Source organism: Saccostrea cucullata, unplaced genomic scaffold (genome assembly GCF_032062105.1).
Source record: "Saccostrea cucullata isolate Sc308-1 unplaced genomic scaffold, CSIRO_AGI_Scuc_v1 ctg397, whole genome shotgun sequence".
Classification (NCBI taxonomy): Eukaryota; Metazoa; Mollusca; class Bivalvia; order Ostreida; family Ostreidae; genus Saccostrea; species Saccostrea cuccullata.
The window spans coordinates 76,537-94,944 of record NW_026924611.1 but is presented as its reverse complement, the minus strand read 5'-3'; the positions used below and the strand labels follow the sequence as shown (position 1 = coordinate 94,944).

The 18,408-nt window shown below is 32.1% G+C and overlaps 1 long non-coding RNA gene across 1 annotated transcript; it reads left to right on the top strand.

Moving 5' to 3' along the window:
• Positions 1-1,241: 1,241 nt before the first annotated feature.
• LOC134266844 (uncharacterized) lies at positions 1,242-2,443 on the top strand. Its single transcript, XR_009992053.1, has 3 exons — positions 1,242-1,323; positions 1,749-1,887; positions 2,354-2,443. It is a non-coding gene; the product is annotated as an uncharacterized LOC134266844 (long non-coding RNA).
• The last annotated feature ends 15,965 nt before the right edge of the window (positions 2,444-18,408 follow it).

Sequence of the window (18,408 nt, the reverse complement as noted above, 5' to 3'; positions counted from 1 at the left end):
AAGGCGGCCGGCGCCAGGCAAATTTTAGGTGCACAAGCTTTACAAAACCGGATGTAATTTTTTTTCTCGCGGCATGTCAACAGTACTTGTATATGAAGAATCTTTAGCACTTTTGTAATTATTAAACAATTAATTTACACAATTATCTGGATCACATGTTCTGCGTTGTGAAATAAATGCACATAATTATCTAAAATATAGATGTATTTGTGTATAAAAAATGTTAAAAGAAAAAAATAATTATTTTATTTGCATGGATAGTTTTATAAAGAAAAGATAACACATATACTGATTTTTTTAAAATTACGTTTCATAATAAGGTTCAATTAACTTTCTTTAATCTTGTACATTTGTGCATCATTATTTCTACTTTGAGTATTCAAAGGAAATCCTGTGACTCCAGCGTTAAAGCACCACTTTAAATTAAAATAAATGTAAGGGTAGTCAGACATTCTGTAGTACTTGTATAAAATCAAGACGAAAATAAAATCGTAGACCGCGTAGGGGAGGTGCCGGTAGAACTGCGAATAGTATTTCTAGGTATCAAGTATTCTATGTTTCTAGGTATTTACTATATAGATTTTCATTTGAAAATCTTAACCCTCACAATCTTTGCATTTTGTTACTATAAAACTGAACTCCAGTTTATTAGAGCATTTTAAAAAAAATAAGCCTAAATGATGAAAAAAAATTTCTAATCTTATCCTTGAGAAGGATTCTTAAATTTTGGTCAATTTATTTTTTTCCTTTCTTATTTGCCTGTCAATTTTGAATGTAGCCTTTAATGTGAGTATCCACGAATATTGTTCATCCAAGATTACCCGGGGCTTCACAGTATTCAATTTTGTAAGATCATTATCTCGATATTCTAAAATTTCTACAACATGTTTTTTAATACTATGCCTATAGATAAAGTTTTTTTAAGATCAAGTACATGTGTACTTATAAATGCGAGTACTTAAAGTTGTACATTTCAATGAAGAAGGCGGGAAGAAAACGAACAGTGATTGATCTCAAGAAGATATACAAACAATGTAAATCTACTAGCAGTATATAAAACACAGACCCTGAAAATTCCAGTTAATACCAGTTTAAGGCAGAATTGTACTGAAAGATACGCATTTTTCATACATTTCAATTGAAAATTACGTAACAATCTGTGTGATCGTTGATTAATAATGTCAACTTATAAGATTAACAGGTTCATGCTTCTTACCCTTTTGAAAAATTGCTTTTAGGTGTTTACTATAAAAAGGAAGGTTATACAGAAGAAAATATACTGCTCATCCCAATCAACTCTTGAATTCAGTTTGATAAGCCAAGGTGAGTAAATATATATATTTTTTAATGAAATTAAATTATTAAAAAAAAAAAATCTTACTATTTTATGGTTGGAGGACTTTTTTCTATAATGGTAAAATATCTGTCATTTGATGTGTACATTTAATTTGTAAAATACATATTCCTAGATTTTAGAAAAAGGGAATGAATTAAACAGCTATTTGTTGTGAAATGAATATATATTTTTATGCTTGAAAGTATTTTCCTTGTAATACTCGTCAAGTTATTTTCAGTAGATTTGTTTCACACAAGCTGTGATAGTTACGCAACAAATCTTTTTCTTTTTTAAAGCAGAAAAATTAATTTTATTTTGAAAAAAAAGTTACCTTTTTTTATACCATTTTCTACATACATGTAACAATGAAACAAAAATTGGTATAAGCCTTGCAATCATTTTTTTTAAAAAGGGTTCAACAAAGATGAAGGTCATCGTCCTGATCATCGCTCTCCTTGTCGTGGCTGTATCGTCTTATCCTCACGATTATCACGACTATGACGATTATTACAGTCACTACAGATATCCTTACTCCTACGGACATCACTATGGTAAGACCGTTTCTTTCTTTCTTCATTTATTTAAAAAAGAAAAATGGCTTCCTGGTAAGAGAGATAATCTTTTTGTAAAAGAAGTAAGGGAAGTATAATCTACGGATATACTTGTATCTCTCTCTCTCTCTCTCTCTCTCTCTCTCTCTCTCTCTCTCTCTCTCTCTCTCTCTCTCTCTCTCTCTCTCTCTCTCTCTCTCTCTCTCTCTCTCTCTCCCAGAGATACCTCTGTGATGGCGAGGTAAAAGTATTTTTTACTGTTTTGATTTTTAAGTTATACTTCGTTTTTAAATTTATAAAAGATCATAGTCAGGTTTCAATGTATTTACTGATTGATCTATAAACAAAAACTTACGTACGGTCCTAATGACTGTCAACAAAACACCTACATTTTTTTCTTGTTAACTTTACAAGTTTTGCAGGCTGATTGGAGGTGTTTTTTTAATATTATTTTATGTTTTGCTAGACTACCACCATTATTACCCCAGCTATTTTGACACACATCACTGGTAAAAAAAAATGGATCTCACTTTAGACAAGAGAGGATATTATATCGACATAAGGTAAAGATTTATTATGTCTTGGTAAAAATAGAGGTGACGTTTTGATTTTTCACTTTCAGCACTGTTTATTTTGATTCAATATGCTTGAACAATGCTTTTGATTATTTTTTCAAAAAAGTATTTCTGTTCAAGGACTTTCACTACTTTGAAATTATATTTAGTATATCTTTTTGTTTAAGATACTTATTTTCTATTTATAAGACATCGCCAAATATTTCTTGCTCTATAATACATGTATAAAAAAAATGATGGAATTTTTGTATTTTGGTTTTATACTCTTATTATTTCTATGTATATACACATTGATGATAAGTCTTCACCCCGTTCTTATATATTTAAAGATAACAAGGTTTTTATTCTTATTTAAAAGATACATTATTATGCTTTCATTCTTAGAAATTCGCCAAATCATTTTTTTAATACATCTAAGGGTGTTACAAGTAATTAAATGCTATTATTGAGTCTAAATTTCAATATGTCTCTTTTATATCTTTTATATCAATTAAAAAGTCTTTGCTATGATTCTTAGTTTGAGTAATTAAGAATGTTCTGTGACCTTCATCAATCTTTGATTAGGACATTAAGTGCGCATGACAGGGAATACTTTGTCCACTTAGGCACCTGATCTAAACTTGGATAATTATTTCCACATATTTAAGATTGATCATTGATTCTTTGTTTTTTGTTCGGGACAGAACACTGACAAATGTCAGTTTATCTTAAAGTGAATCAGCAACCTAATTTTTCAAAATTCTTTTGTTAATTTTTAATTGATATCAACCTAACTTATAATTAAGTCGTATTATTGATTGACTTGCTTTTTAACATACAAATTTTGAGATCTTCACTTTGTTTTTATACTGAATTTGAATTTAAATACAAAATATTCCCTCGTCCTGATAACTATATCAGGCAATATTAATCTGCCAACAGGGAATGCTTTTTTCTCCAAGGCAAGCCATTCCACATCTGTATTTGCAGGAATCTGGGTTTTGTGTCCTCGTTACAGATTTATATTGTATACAGTTCTGTTTGAAATTGAGCATTGGTTTTTTTTTCTCGTTTTTTTTAAATTCCGTCTTTTCATTATTTGAGTAAGATTACATCATACATTGCGTCCTAATTTACTTTGAATAAATTTCATTTTTTTCTTTGCAGATTTTGACAAGATTATGGAAGTACAAGTAACTGTTCCATAAGATGAGAAATTGTATGATTAAAAATTAAAATGAAAGTGTTTCTAAGTTGTTGTTAATAATTGTTTAGTTGATGTTCAGCACATTTTTTTATACACATATGCTTTGATTATTCCAAAATTGAAAAACAAAACATAAAGATCGAATCTCATAATATAAGTTAACATGTACCATTTCTCCCTAAGTTTTAAAAACTATATAAAGTACAAATAATTTATAATCGAGAGTATGTTTCTTCCTTCGTCATGTGCTTGGCACTTTGAAGTGAAAGTTGTGGGTCCTTCAGATGAGACCTTAAAAATCGAGGCCCGAGTCGCAGTAGGTACCGGTGTTTGCACGATAAATATCCCTGACAGTGCCTGCGTTAAGGTCAAAATCGGAAGCCCTTCACCAGTGTCGTCTCTGCTTAAGTGAAAGTTTCTTGAATGAGACGTTAAGCAACATACAAACAAACAATCTTTAAGTAACTAAAACCTTACTTTTACTTTTCTAAGATTCTATCGTATAAAAATGTTGAGTGAGTTATCAATGCATCGGGCCATACCTTTTGTTGGACAACTACAAGCAATGGACATTCAATAAACCCAAGCGTTCTTGTGGTTTTACTTGTTTCTATATTAAAGCTGAGGAATTAATGTTTTTAACGTTGCCGCCTCTCATCATAAACTTTTGATAAAAGAGTCGCGAATATTGATTTTAAGTGAACTTTCGTCGTTTCATCTGAAATTTAGAAATCTGCAAATTTTCAAAGTTGTCAATCTTTTATATAGACTTTAACAGAAGGATTCGTGCTCAAGTAAAACTTGTCATTATTTTTTTTTCAGAAATTTCAATTTTAATGTTGACTTTATTCTTCTTAGGTTTTTTCTATCAGTATGTGGAATCGTCGATTTCATTGTTTATCATTATAATTTACAATGCATCGGATACTTTTCGATAAATGGCATATTACTTCATTTTTTATATGGCATTTAAAAACTCTCCAAAGGACTTTATGCGGTAATGGCAAATATTTCACCTCAAATTGAAACTTTGACAGAGAATTACATAATTATGTTTTGAAACAGGGAGATATCTGCAGACGTCAAAGTAATGAATATTTTCATACGTCATGACGTCATATGTTTGATATGACTTCAGTAAAATGAAGAAAATTTAAAATTTTCATGATTTCTACAGAAAAAGGTGTATATTATCTCGATATTTTGAGTTTAAGTCACCGAGCGCAGGTGTTCTCAAGCTCAGTATATTTTAATATAGTCTGTAGAATGATGATATCAATGAAATATGTAAATATTGTCCCTGAGCAGACCTGTGCTCTATAAAATTTATAGTAAAAATTTACCAGATTATGTATGTTTTCCTCTTTCTGAAAATAAATACCAAATCCGAATAGTTTGTGACGTCATAAAAAGAGAAAATGTAAATAGCATACTTTGAAACGTTAAAATTTTTTTGTTAATTTAGATTTCTCATGCAATATATACAATTAAGCACATTTCAAGAAATTTTCAAAATATGACTTTTCTGGGGGCAAAAATATGCAATACACCGCATATAGTTCTTTGTATATTGATGTAGTCAATCAAATTTTACTGGTAGGTTAATTTTTTAAGATAAAAATATATTCATTTCACTAATCTAAAGCTTGCGAGCGTATGTATGTGTAAATTTGCACATACATAAATCGTTAGAAATATCTCATTGTTTGATGTTTAAACCAAAATGTTAAAACTGATCTAGTTACCATGCCTCTTAAATGAAAAAAAACTCCTTACTTGCATCATCAATTTGTTGCTGTTTACAAACTTAAAATAAGTGTACAGTAAAATATATATAAGCAACTGATACCTGTTTCAAAGTTATATATTTTGATCTGAAGTCTTTATCTGTTTGATAATCATGAGATCATGTATGTATAGATTGGAAGACTTTGGAAAAATGATTAGTTAGGTTTGATTTTTTTTTCATCCAATCATCAGTGAGATATAAAGGTAATACGAAACAATTTGTGAATGAATGCATAAATTGTTTTCTCCATAAAGACTTAACGAGATTCGGAGTTAATTGTTTTTGACATTTATGTGAACGACTCGTCATAAAATGGCAATTTATAATCATGATCTTAACCACATCCTTCACTTTTTTATTTCAGCTGCTCTGTAATACCTATAATTAATAAGAAAGATATTTTGCGAACCATTTATATTTTGGTATGAGAAGCTTTGCATGGCTTAATATGTAAAAAAATAAATGCAAAGTTTAATAGACAGTTTACGTGAATGGATAAGCATTTCTAATCCTTCTCTATTAAATAAAAAAAAAAGCTTGTAGCAAGACGTCAGTGGTAATCTAACAACAAAACTATATGATAAACATGATGACTTTAACTTTTCAATCGTCAACCTCCCTTACTTTTGCAGCAATACAGCATACCTTCACCACCTGCATACGGAATTTATATATCTAAGTTGATTATATACGCTACACTTATTTCGAAAACGAGGTAAATTGTGGACCCACAAGTTGATGAAACAAGTATACCAGCAGTCTTGTTTAAAGTCATATTTCATACGTTTTTAGGTCGATACAATGGCCTTATCAGCAAATACAATTTATCATTGAGTCAAATGCTGATTGACGTTTTTCATACTAATTGTTATTCCATAATTTATAATCTGAATTGACGACGGATTTTTTCCGTTATTTCTCGATCTTGACGAGGAGCACACGGCGGGTGTGACCGGTCGGCAGGGGATGCTTGGCACTTGATCCCATCTCTGATGTTCTGATGTCCGTGTTTGCTTTGCTCCTATTTTGTTTTTCTTTATGGACTTTTGATCATGAATAATGTTTGTCATCTACATATGTTGCATACAAAAAAGTATGCTGAATGAGAATAAGCCGCTCATTATTCTGTCTTTTTCTGGTCTTTAGTTTTGAATAATCCTATTTGTTAATCTGTTTAATATATTATGCATTGCACCAAGGTGTTTCTTTTCGCATTACGTGAGAATCTAACTTCTTATTTGTTCCATTCTTAAACATTTATTCATTGGTTCTTTTCCTAAGTGCTGATTACTTAAAAAACATAAAAAACATAATTATACATGACAACGGGTCACTACGAGGGGGTATCAAAAAGTTCGTGGACTAGCGCCATAAAATTTAAACCGCTTTAGGTACATTAATGAATTTTGTTATATCTAGTGAGCATCATCTTTTCTATCTATAATAAAAACCGCAAAACAGAAATTTTATTTTTTAATAAATTAGTAACGTTTTTGTAAGTAATAGTATGTCCAGGCGGCGCAACCTCGAAAACGACGTTTTGTTTTTTGGTTTCTTTTTACCTAAGTGTAACCGAGAAAAAATATTTTGATATGAACATTTGACATCCAAAAATCCCGTTAATTCAGGTATGCGTTGGGACACTACTGTTTCATAAAATGTGGATTTTTTACCTCATTCTGGAAGTTCCATGAACTTTTATCATAAATTTTCCAAGGAGCATGCAAACAAATATTGCTTGAAAATAACGTCAAAAAGAGGGAGGGGTTTCCTTGTAAAAACTTTCTACAAAGTTTTGCCCCTGAAAAAATTATATAGACCTAGGAAATGTTTAAACTGGCTACGAAGAAATAATATGCACCCATGGTAATTGCTTTTTAATGCCAAATAGATTCAGAGAGAAAAGGAATGCACAGGTAATGTCGATTTGTAGTCAAGATGTGAAAAATTAATCACGCCAAAAATGACGTTGATCATGTGTTGTAGATATTGAACTCCGAAAAGCAAAATATGCTGGCACAATCAAGTAAGGATCTCTCCCATTTTATTAATTAAGGTCTTCCGTTTCCAACGGAAGACCTTCTACTGATTCTGAAGATTAAGATTATTAAGGTCTTCCGTTTCCAACGGAAGACCTTCTACTGATTCTGAAGATTAAGATTATTCTTATTATTCTTTTTTTTGTTTTCTTCCTAGACGCCAACTTTGAGGCCTCATATCTCGCTCATTTCTCAATGGATTTTGCTCAAATTTTCAGACATTATAGACGATAGTAAACTCTTTCAGAATGCTGTCTAAAATTTCAAAAATTCACTTCCGGTTTTGAGTTATTTCCCTTTAAACGAAAAATTATAGGCTTTCATTTCCAGACAAAGGCTCAGAGACCACTAGAGCTGGAGCAGAAATTTTACTGGTTTTAGATAACAGAAGGATTGAAGTTTAGCACATCGGTTTTTGTTTTTCGATTTCTGTATTCAAAATGGCGCTATATAGGGGTCAAAAAATAGAACGCCTAAAAGAGCGAAAATTTACATATGTTTTCTTTTTTATCTTGAAAACTAAAAATATTTTGTTAAGACATAATGAACAAAAGTTGCGCATAATTGCAAGGGCTTTCATATAATACTATTTAAAAGGGGCTGGCCCCTATGATTAGGGATTTAGGGAGCTTGAAAGTTTTTGCTTTATAACTCAAAAACGGTAAATATTTCGATCTGGATTATACGAACAAAATTGTTCTTTGACACCTTTTTAATCTTATGAAAATGTTTTGTGTTCGATTATACCGGGGGTATTGCGTAATACGTAGTTGAGAGCAGGCCAGGTAAACAGGTAGCGTTTTTCAATCGGAAAGAAAATCAGACCTCTTCATGTGTATAATTTACACAAACTTCCTATCAGTAATAAGCCCTATGGTATTTAATGTTAATTTTCTTCTAAATAGGGCTTTATATGTGCTTTACGGTTCACTATTGAATTATTTATAACGATTAGTCTTTCTCTTTTATTTATTATTAATTAGTTTTATAGTCAACACGTCTTTATATACGGAATATATTAAATCTATCTTTCTACATTGATTATTATGACAATTATAAGTTATTTTAACTTAATGCATCGAATAATTCACGATCATTAGTTGTATACATTTGGCGTTCTCCAAGATCGCCTAGATGTTTGTAATAACAGTTATGTAATCCAACGCCGTCGATCGAGGTCACTAGTGTACCAGCCACCTGTCGTATAAACAATGCAAGTGTCTGTGATCGTGTTTAAAATCCATTGTGTACAAAGACCTATCAATTTATAGAAAATCATGTTTTTAATTTATCGCATCAATAAGAATACTTCACCGATCTTTCATTTAATCGTAATTCGAAACACTGGTGCATAAAATCATTTTTGTGATCGCTTTCTTTGGCCTGTTCACGCAAAATTATTTCTCTATTCCGTGTTAATGTATTTTATTTAAATTGTAATTGAAAAGGGGCTTCGACAAATAATTATAATTAGTGATGGAAGTCTTGTGATACGTAATGTACTATTATGTACGTTTTATTTTTACCATCACTCTCCATTACTTTTTTTAAAATTAATAAACATTGAACGTTAAAAAAATACTTTAAAATATACTATTATTCACGTATTTGTAATAAACAGTTTACATCCAGCTTTGTCGCTTTGTGTCTAAAATTTTGTAGCCCAGTCGTCATTTACAAGCACGTGTCAACAGATAGCAGCGGGTACGTCGATTTGAAAAACCGTTGTGTACTCCGATAGTTACAAATGGAAAATTGGGTTTGAAATCATGTCGACTTCTTTTATATCATTCAATTTCACTCTATTTCAGCTTGTTTTAATCAATCGTGATCGCTTGTGCATTTATTCATTAGTTTCAAGTTTTATGCCTTTTGATAGCCGAAAAAAACCCGAGCTAGGTTTACACCATTTTTGTCCCCCGCTTGAAAAGTGGGGAATATTAATTTGGGTTTGTCCGTCCGTCCGTCCGTCCGTCTTTCTGTCTGTCTGTAACGCATTCGTTTCCACACGATATCTCGAAAACCCTTTGAGCTTTTGCAATGAAATTTAGCATAGCAACTCCCTATGGACTAAAGAAGACCCCTATTGATTTTGAGGTCAAAAGGTCAAAGGTCAAGGTCATAAATAAGCAAATTCTGTCTGTTAAAACACTTTCGTTTCCACACGATATCTCTAGAACCATTTGAGCTATTGCAATGAAATTTTACATAACAACTCCCTGTGGCCTAATGAAGACCCCTATTGATTTTGAGGTCAAAAGGTCAAAGTTCAAGGTCGTATGATTTCAGAAGAAAAAAATCAAACAAAGTACATGTACATGTATTACAAAGAACGAGGGCGCTTTTGATTGGCATTCGGCAGGAATCTGGACGTAATTGAAAAGTGAAAATTTTATTGACATGTCACATGAATTTTTGTCCCCCGCTTGAAAAGTGGGGGATATTAATTTGGGTTTGTCCGTCCGTCCGTCCGTCTGTCCGTCCGTCCGTCCGTCCGTCCGTCCGTCTTTCTGTCTGTAACGCTTTCGTTTCCACACGATATCTCGAGAACCCTTTGAGCTTTTGCAATGAAATTTAGCATAGCAACTCCCTATGGACTAAAGAAGACCCCTATTGATTTTGAGGTCAAAAGGTCAAAGGTCAAGGTCATAAATAAGCAAATTCTGTCTGTTAAAACACTTTCGTTTCCACACGATATCTCTAGAACCATTTGAGCTATTGCAATGAAATTTTACATAACAACTCCCTGTGGCCTAATGAAGACCCCTATTGATTTTGAGGTCAAAAGGTCAAAGTTCAAGGTCGTATGATTTCAGAAGAAAAAAATCAAACAAAGTACATGTACATGTATTACAAAGAACGAGGGCGCTTTTGATTGGCATTCGGCAGGAATCTGGACGTAATTGAAAAGTGAAAATTTTATTGACATGTCACATGAATTTTTGTCCCCCGCTTGAAAAGTGGGGGATATTAATTTGGGTTTGTCCGTCCGTCCGTCCGTCTGTCCGTCCGTCCGTCCGTCCGTCCGTCTTTCTGTCTGTCTGTAACGCTTTCGTTTCCACACGATATCTCGAGAACCCTTTGAGCTTTTGCAATGAAATTTAGCATAGCAACTCCCTATGGACTAAAGAAGACCCCTATTGATTTTGAGGTCAAAAGGTCAAAGGTCAAGGTCATAAATAAGCCAATTCTGTCTGTTAAAACACTTTCGTTTCCACACGATATCTCTAGAACCATTTGAGCTATTGCAATGAAATTTTACATAACAACTCCCTGTGGCCTAATGAAGACCCCTATTGATTTTGAGGTCAAAAGGTCAAAGTTCAAGGTCGTAAATTTATACATTCTGTCTGTGTGTAACACTATCATTTCCGGGCGATATTTCAAGAAGATTTTGAGCTTATGCAATGTAATTTTATACCAAAACTCCCTAGGACGTCTCTCGCCCCTCTCAAAGTGCCCCGCCCCGTTTGTTTTATTAGTAGTTATAGTATTACATGTCGCTATTTTTAGCGCAGGGGCATGAGGAGAGTTATTGCGTATAAAACAGGTTCTCGGCGGACTTTATGTTCTTATTACATCTATTATAACTGTTTAATAAAGGCTAAATAAATCAAACACCATGGATTGTGTAAAATTTTGAGAATACCGAACAGGAAAACATGAATATATACATGTATGTGACTTCAGTTCTGCATATATTCACTCTGTGTAAAGCGAGTCCGTGGTCTAGTGGTTATGTCTCTCGCTTCAAATGTGAGAGGTCCCGGGATCGAATCTCGGTCGAATCTATATATATATTTTTTTTTTTTAAATACTTTTTCTTTTTACTAAATGATAGCATTCAGCATGTGAAATGAAAAATTTATGAGGTTATAAAATCATCGTTACAGTGTGATAAATATTCCATATAAAAAAATCTTCTATAGACTATACACATAATAAAGGATAAGCAATCAAATCTTTATATGCATATTGACATACATGTATTTTATTTCCTTCAGTATACATGTATACATTTAATAATTCTACAAATTCAGTCAGGGGGAGCCGACTTTTTCCCTAAGCGGGGGACACGAATTCTCTGAATTAGCTTGTTTCCTGTATTTATCGAAGTGGTAATTGTTTTATGAATCTTAAACTACATATACGCATGCATGATAGTTGTAAGTGGAGTTAACGTTTGTAATTCATAGGGGGAAATCCAAAATGAAATTAAGCACTTTTGAGTTTGCAGTTATTTGCTACTAAACGTAAAATGATATTGTACAGAATGGTATACTATTTCGTCCAATTAACAGTAAAATAATTTTTTTTTACATGCCTGTACATGTACAATGTCAGTACGAATTTAATTGATGCAAAGCATCAAATTGGCTGCAAAGCAAAAAAATTCTTTCACATGCAAGGAAAGCACATCAAGATATTCAAAGCTGAAATCATAGATTTTCAGTTCTATTTCGGACTGTTTTCAAAGCAAAATAAAAATAATTTTACCGTATTTGCTCATAAATAGATTTATCGATGTTAAAATAAAAAACATGTTCATTGATGTATAAGAAGAATTTATTGTCATCAAAATGAAGGTGTAGGCCTGTCCGAGCCTCGATACCCTGGATCTTGATTACGTGATAATGCTCATGGTTTCTGCAGAGCAGGCTATGCTGCAAACCGCAGTGCAAAATTAAAAAAAATATCTTCATGATCTTTGTGTCATTTGTAGATGTAGAGCAAATTCAAAACAATTTTTACTAGAAGTTGAAAAACTCCTCATTTCTTTTATATACCATGCACTTTAAACACATCGTCATTATCCGGAAAATCAAGAGATTTCTTTTCAAATCTTACACACTCTCAGGCTGGGGAGTATCTGATGTAAACTCTTTTTATATGACCATAAATTATGGTCATTAAGCTGATGATCATGAGATATTAATGACAATGAAATTGAAATATTATATATTTCAACATTTAATACTAAGTTTAAGCAAGCTTTTGAGATATTTTACGCATGATTTTTACTTGTTATAATTTACGAATTATTTTATTGAAGTGATGAAAAAAAATGTCTCATTTCCCCATGTGCACTCTCTAACACAATCACACAAAGATTGGCCGCTACCGCAGCCGATAATGATTACGTGTTTTATATGTATGAACTTTTACATAGAAGAGCGGCCAAACATATACATCCAGAGCTTTCAAAATACGATGTTACAAAATTAGAAAATTCGTTATTGCCTATTTATCATAAAATATAAATTAAATTCTTTCCTTAATTATTGAATTCCTATGTATTTAACTAGGTACTTAAATTATCGACTCGCTCTGATATTTGGCTATATAATGATTACAATGTATATAAACGTCCACCTGGTCAGTCATTGTTGCTTGACGACGTCTTGTTTTCTCCTCTCACATTGGTAGCGCGTATGAACAGCGGTATGAACACAAGCTTGTAAACAAAATAAACGGCAATTCACAAAAAAGAAAAACCAGAAGAATAAAAGTGTCTGTGTAGATGAAAAACACAACTCATTAATTTGTTTTTGAACGACCACATACACAACTCATTAATTTGTTTTTGAACGACCACATACGTTTTTTTTTCTTTCTCCCATGCATTTCGACTATACGGTAAAAAGATCACTAGAACCTTTGGTTATAAACCAGAAGAATAAAAGTGTCTGTGTAGATGAAAAACACAACTCATTAATTTGTTTTTGAACGACCACATACACAACTCATTAATTTGTTTTTGAACGACCACATACGTTTTTTTTTCTTTCTCCCATGCATTTCGACTATACGGTAAAAAGATCACTAGAACCTTTGGTTATAAACCAGAAGAATAAAAGTGTCTGTGTAGATGAAAAACACAACTCATTAATTTGTTTTTGAACGACCACATACACAACTCATTAATTTGTTTTTGAACGACCACATACGTTTTTTTTTCTTTCTCCCATGCATTTCGACTATACGGTAAAAAGATCACTAGAACCTTTGGTTATATTAAAAGAAAGGTGTTGGACCTTCAAACGGCACTATATCTGAACAGCTATTATACAGCCTATCAAATATATCATGGCGTCAATAAAAGAATTATTTAGATATTTCAAAAATACTAATTTCATTCTAAGAAAAGCCACGCAGCTGTATACAGACATTCCAAAAAAATGTTTCATGGACCGACAGGTTGTTAATTCCTCTCATCACTATAAGTACCCCGTCCATTACAATGTCTTCCTTCTAAGCAGAGAATGTCAGTCGGTTGATTTGTTTTTGTACATGCATGTATACATATAATTAAGGGGTTGAATTCCGAGACTGAAAGTTACGACCTATTTTTATGTAAACCAATTATCATACATGACATGTTATGCCCTGCCATAAATATGGCCAAGGCATTTGGTGTTTGTCAGACGTCTTCCATCCTTCCTACTTTCTGTCCTTCCGTCTATCCTTCTGTCACATTTTGCCTTTAGCTCAGTTCACAGGCCTTTGGATCGCTAAAAGAAATTGTGTGTGTAACAAAAAAATATTTTTTTTTCAATACCTCAATTTTTTTTCTAAGCAATCTAAAGGCCTGTGGCTCAGTTCAAAGCTCAGTTTCAAACAAACTATCCAAGATATTTTTATCAATCTTTATATACTGATAGAAATTAATTAGAGTTATGCAATTGCATTAACATTTTTTTAAACTTGACTTTATATACATGTATATACCTCACTTTTCTTAAATTAGTGTTAAGCTCAGTTTTAAACATAGCATTCAAAATGGTGTTATCAAACTTCACATGTTGATGCATATTGATGAGAGCTATTTAATGGCATCACCATTTTGGAACTTGGCCTTTCTTTTGACCTTGACCTAACTCTTTTTATCTTAATTTTAGCTCTAACGAGAGTTAGTTATTACTTTTCACAGGATCATTTGGAAAGATCAAGGTAACACATACTAGTATTCCTTTACAGTCTTTTTCCTAGCAAAACATTGTAAGTTGCTTCTCTTACAAGGTTTTTTACTTGTATATCTTTAGTATGTGGCTTTTGACCTCGACTCTAGGTTACGTCTTCTAGTCCGTAGCTCCAACGGAAGACCTATTCGTTGCTTTGCAACGAGCTCGGCTCTAGTTCTTATTATTCTTTTTTTTTTCTTCCTAGACGCCAACTTTGAGGCCTCATATCTCACTCATTTCTCAATGGATTTTGTTCAAATTTTCAGACATTATAGACGGTAATAAATTCTATCAGAATGCTGTCGATAATTTCAAAAAGTCACTTCCGGTTTGGAGTTATTTCCCTTTAAACGAAAAATTATAGGCTTTCATTTCCAGACAAAGGCTCAGAGACCACTATAGCTGGAGCAGAAATTTTACTGGTTTTAGATAACAGAAAGATTGAAGTTGTGCACATCGGTTTTTGTTTTTCGATTTCTCTATTCAAAATGGCGCTATACAGGGGTCAAAAAATAGAACGTCTAAAAGAGCGAAAATTTACACATGTTTTCCTTTTTATCATGAAAACTAAAAATATTTTGTTAAGACATAATGAACAAAAGTTGTGCATAATTGCAAGAGCTTTCATATAATTCTATTCAAAAGGGGCTGGCCCCTATGATTAGGGATTTAGGGAGCTTGAAAGTTTTTGCTTTATAGCTCAAAAACGGTAAATATTTCGATCTGGATTATACGAACAAAATTGTTCTTTGACATCTTTTTAATCTGATGAAAATGTTTTGTGTTCGATTATACCAGGGGTATTGCGTAATACGTAGTTGAAAGCAGGCCATGTAAACAGGTAGTGTTTTTCATTCGGAAAGGAAATCAGACCTCTTCATGTGTATAATTTACATAAACTTCCTATCAGTAATAAATCCTATGGTATTTAATGTTAATTTTCTTCTAAATAGGGCTAAATACGTGCTTTACGGTTCACTAATAAATTATTTATAACGATTAGTCTTTCTTTTTTATTTATTATTAATTAGTTTTACAGTGAAAACGTCTTCATAAACGGAATATATTAAATCTATCTTTCTACATTGATTATTATAACAATTATAAGTTATTTTAACTTGATGCATCGAATAATTCACGATCATTAGTTGTATACATTTGGCGATCTCCAAGATCGCCTGTAACAGTTATGTAATCAAACGCGCAAATCCCACGCTGTCTAACTAGGTCACTAGTGTACCAGCCACCTGTCGTAAACAATGCAAGTGTCTGTGATCGTGTTTAAAATCCATTGTGTACAAATACCTATCAATTTATAGAAAATCATGTTTTTAATTTATCGAATCAATAATAATACTTCACCGATCTCTCATTTAATCGTAATTCGAAACACTGGTGCATAAATCATTTTTAATTGTGATCGCTTTCTTTGGACTGTTCATGCAGAATTATTTCTCTATTCCGTGTTAATGTATTTTATTTAAATTGTAATTGAAAAGGGGCTTCGGCAAATAATTATAATTAGTGATGGAAGTCTTGTGATACGTAATGTACTATTATGTACGTTTTATTTTTACCATCACTCTTTTGTTTCTTCATTATTTTTTATCAATATTAATAAACATTGAACGTTAAAAAATACTTTAAAATATGCTATTATTCACGTTATAAACAGTTTACATCCAGCTTTGTCACTTTGTGTCTAAAATTTTGTAGCCCAGTCCTCATTTGCAAGCACGTGTCCGCAGATAGCAGCGGGTATGTCGATTTGAAAATCCGTTGTGTACTCCGATAGTTACAAATGGAAAATTGGGTTTGAAGTCATGTCGACTCCTTTCATATCATTCAATTTCACTCTATTTCAGCTTGTTTTAATCAATCGTAATCGCTTGTGCATTTATTCATTTCAAGTTTTATGCCTTTTGATAGCCGGAAAAAAAACACGAGCTAGGTTTACACCATTTTTTCCTGTATTTATCGAAGTGGTAATTGTTTTATGAATCTTAAACTACATGTACGTAACACAAGTGAACTTGTAATGAAAATTTATTAAACGAAAATAAAGCAAGAAAAAGTTAAAAGTTAGTATTTTGCAAAATAAATCAAGTCAAGTCACATAAAACAAAGACGAGTTGTAACGCTCACACACGGACACACACACAAATGTTTTGGTAACTCGGAATAGTCCAGAGATAAACTATATTTTCTTGATGACGGAATGTCCAGTGCATCTAATTTTCACGTCCGGGATAGTCCACGGCGGATCTAAAACTGACTCTCTCACACAACATACGGGATTCACTCAAACTTCAATTAACACGTTTACGCAATTATCACACATACGAGTCGGACACTCTTTGAGGCAGAGGATTAATTGGCACTAATTCCTAAAATAAATATTGAGTAACAAATTATTTTTTGCTGTCTAAACATTAATTGCTAGATTATGATAAATGAATTTGAGCATATGTCAAAATTAAGCATTGAAAATAATTCTTTTTATAAAATTAAATTCTGTTTCATTTTAAAATAATTTTTTTAGAATTTACTCTGTGACATACGCATGCATGATAATTGTAAGTGGAGTTAACGTTTCTAATTCACAGGGGGAAATCCACCATGAAATTAAGCACTTTTGAGTTTGCAGTTATTTGCTACTAAACTTAAAATGATATTGTACAGAATGGTATACTATTTCGTCCAATAAACAGAATATTTTACATGCCTTTACATGTACAATGTCAGTACGAATTTAATTGATGCAAAACATCAAATTGGCTGCAAAGCAATAAATTCTTTCGCATGCAAGGAATTCTAAGCTGAAATAGTTTTTCAATTCTATTCCCGGCTGATTTCAAAGCAAAATAAAAAAATAATTTTACCGCATTTGCTCATAAATAGATTTATCGATGTTAAAAAAAAACATGTTCATTGATGTATAAGAAGAATTTATTGTCATCAAAATGAAGGTGTAGGCCTGTCCGAGCCTCGATACCCTGGATCTTGATTACGTGATAATGCTCATGGTTTCTGCAGAGCAGGCTATGCTGCAAATCGCAGTGCAAAATTAAAAAAAAATATCTTCATGATCTTTGTGTCATTTGTAGATGTAGAGTAAGTTCAAAACAATTTTTACTAGAAGTTGAAAAACTCCTCATTTTTTTTTATTCACCATGCACTTTAACCACATCATCATTATCCTGAAAATCAAGAGATTTCTTTTCAAATCTTACACACTCTCAGGCTGTTGAGTATCTGATATAAACTCTTTTTTTATGACCATAAATTATCGATGATCATGAGATATTAATGGCAATGAAATTGAAATATATTTCAACATTTAATATTAAGTTTAAGCAAGATTTTAAAATATTTTACGCATGATTTTTACTTGTTATAATTTACGAATTATTTTATTGAAGTAATAAAAAAAAAGAGTCTCATTTCCCCATGTGCACTCTCTAACACAATCACAAAAATATTATGAATATATGAACAGCGTATGAACAGCGTTATGAACACAAGCTTGTAAACAAAATAAACGGCAATTCACAATCAAAGTACTCAGAAGTACTGAAAGCCGGGCTCATAATATGAACAAAGACCGTGGTGACAGTTTAAAATCAATTTCAGACGTATAGAGGATATGTTACATACAAAAATATCTCAATGGCATGTATATTAAAATGTTTTAAAAATTAAATAAAATACAGCTAGAAATTAACAGCGTAAAATATTTATCACATGTATCGTTTCGGGGTTTTATATATACAAACAGAAGTAACTAATCACAGATGCAGCAAGATTAATGTCAAACGACTCTGCACTGATGTGTCCTCAGCGGGAAGTTTTACACCAAGTCATTAATGGTGTTCCCTGCATTTGTGTTAGCCTGATAGTACAACATTTATTTATAGAATATGACGCAGACAGGGATACCTGGTGAAAACCTTTTGCACCTTTTAAATTG